The sequence below is a fragment of the Eriocheir sinensis genome, chromosome 9 (assembly GCF_024679095.1).
Source record: "Eriocheir sinensis breed Jianghai 21 chromosome 9, ASM2467909v1, whole genome shotgun sequence".
Lineage (NCBI taxonomy): Eukaryota > Metazoa > Arthropoda > Malacostraca > Decapoda > Varunidae > Eriocheir > Eriocheir sinensis.
Window position 1 is genome coordinate 1,303,443 of NC_066517.1, and position 2,500 is coordinate 1,305,942.

Genomic DNA, 2,500 nt, shown 5'->3' on the forward strand with positions numbered 1-2,500 from the left:
AAGAAGTGAAAAAGAAGCGTTCGAATGAAAAGACAAAGAAAGAAAATGAAAATAAAGAAGGAACAGGGAAAAAAAAGAAAACGAATCAGAGGAGAGACAAAAGAGAAAGAAGAAGAAGAAAAAAAAGAAATAGAACGAGTGAAAGGAGAGAAAAAGAAAGAAAAGGAAAATAAAGAAAGGAAAAAGAAGCTTGTGAATTGAAAAGACAAAGAAAGGAAATGAAAGTAAAGAAGCAACAAGGAAAAAAAAAACAATCAGAGGAAACAAACAAAGAAAAAAAATTATACAAAAAAAGAGAAAATAAATGCAAATAATAATTAAAAGAAAGCGTATAAAAGAAAGTGTCTATATCTTTTTTTTTACATATACGTGCGAAAGGAAAGAAGGTGAATTAAACGACAAAAAAATGACAGAAATTATATAGAAAAACACTTATTAAGGAAGCAGTTAATGTACCTATATATAAAAGCTCACGCATATCCTTGCAATTATTAACTTACACAAGGATACACTTATACATACACACAAACAAAGAGACAATGTATGCATATTCTCAGAAGGCCACAAGGGAGATGAATCGGGTTTGTTTTGAGTGTTTCTTACGTTCGTGGTGCAAAGGCCTTGACAAACCCTACCCATGGAAACACTACTAACACAACCTCTACGAAAACCTTGTCAAACTATCACTAGACTCGTAACACTACCCATGGAAACACTACTAACACAACCTCTACGAAAGCCTTGTCAAACTATCACTAGACTCGTAACACTACCCATGGAAACACTGCTAACACAGCCTCTACGAAAGTCTTGTTAAACTATCACCAGGCTCATAACACTACCCATGGAAATAATACTAACATAGCCTCTACGAAAGCCTTGTCAAACTATCACTGACTCACGAAACTATCCATGGAAATACTACTAACACAACCTCTGCGAAAGTCTTGTTAAACTATCACCAGGCTCACACAACTACCCATGGAAATACTACTAACAGAACCTCTACGAAAGTCTTGTCAAACTATCACCAGGCTCACGAAACTATCCATGGAAATACTTGTAACACAACTTCTACCAAAGCCTTATCTAATGTGGGTGGGTGAGTCCAGATATGTATGGAAAAAAATGAGCTATTCTTATTATTGTTATTGTTATTAGTAGTAGAAGTATTAGTATTTGTATTATCATTTTATACAAGACGTTAGTTAGTTAGTTAGCAGCTCCAGAAGAGAAGAAAAGGCTAGGAAATTAATGAAAGAAGAGAGAGAGAGAGAGAGAGAGAGAGAGAGAGCATAGGCCTAGTAGCTATTTTAAAGTTAGCTCTCAAGTTTTAGGCACCACTGAGAAAGCCGTGTGTGTGTGTGTGTGTGTGTGTGTGTGTGTGTGTGTGTGTTTAACGTCTGTTTATCCGTCTGTCAATCTCACTGTGTTTGTTTGTCACAGACGCTTGTCGGCGGAGAGAGAGAGAGAGACTCCAGGGGGTTTTACATCAGTTCAAAGAGTGTAGGCGTAATCCTCCTCTCTCTCTCTCTCTCTCTCTCTCTCTCTCTCTCTCTCTCTCTCTCTCTCTCTCTCTCTCTCTCTCTCTCTCTCTCTCTCTGTGTGTGTGTGTGTGTGTGTGTGTGTGTGTGTGTGTGTGTGTGTGTGTGTGTGTGTGTGTGTGTGTGTGTCACGCCCTGATTGACAATAAAGATGGAATTGGAGAGAGAGAGAGAGAGAGAGAGGCGAGGGTCGTGTGAGATCCCTCAGCTGGGGTTCCTCTCTTCCCTCTTTCCCTTCCTCCTCCTCCTCCTCCTCCTCCTCTCTTTTCTCTTTCTCTCCCCCGCCTCGACGATATTCGATCCTCACACACGTGCCAGAGAGAGAGAGAGAGAGAGAGAGAGAGTTTCGTATTGAAGAAGGGAAAATTAGATGTTATGAATATTATTTAACTACTACTACTACTACTACTACTACTACTTCTACTTCTACTTCTACTCATAATAATAATAATAATAATAATAATAATAATAATAAAATAGCCGTGAATACTAAAAGCGATCGATACACACACACACACACACACACACACACACACACACACACACACACACACACACACACACACACACACACTCTCTCTCCCAATGTAATACGAATTTAATTTTAAGTGCCAACGAAGCTTACTTAAATGACCCTAATTGATATCTAAAGACTAATAATTATGTGAAGGTATTAGCAGTGTATTAGGGGGAACGTATGAGTGTATTAGAGGGAGGTATTAGTGGTGGTAGTAGTGATTACGGCGGAGCACAGGTGTTGATGGGAAAGGTGGACGCTAATTGTCGTAATGAGTTAATTAAAAGGTGTGAAGGGAATTAGGTGATGTGCTCTGTGTGTGGGAATGAGACGGAGGGAGAGAGAGGGAGTGGGAGAGGGAAAGGGAGAGAAAGAAGGAAAGGGAGTGGAAAAGGGAGAGGGAGAGGGAGGGGGGGAGGAAGGGAGGGAGTGGGAGAGG

General features: G+C 39.7%; 1 protein-coding gene across 3 annotated transcripts in view; it reads left to right on the forward strand.

Annotated features, from left to right (window-relative positions):
• Positions 1–2,500, forward strand: part of LOC126995809 (putative uncharacterized protein DDB_G0292292) — a 112,373-nt gene that overhangs the window by 69,363 nt on the left and 40,510 nt on the right. Inside the window, exon 1 of one of the 3 annotated variants that reach the window (XM_050855664.1) lies at positions 1–386. This exon is cut by the window's left edge and continues 213 nt beyond it. The exons of the other annotated variants lie outside the window; for them this stretch is intronic. The gene's annotated coding sequence lies outside the window, so the exon portion shown is untranslated. The remainder of the gene's footprint in view (positions 387–2,500) is intronic. 3 annotated transcript variants of the gene reach the window in all.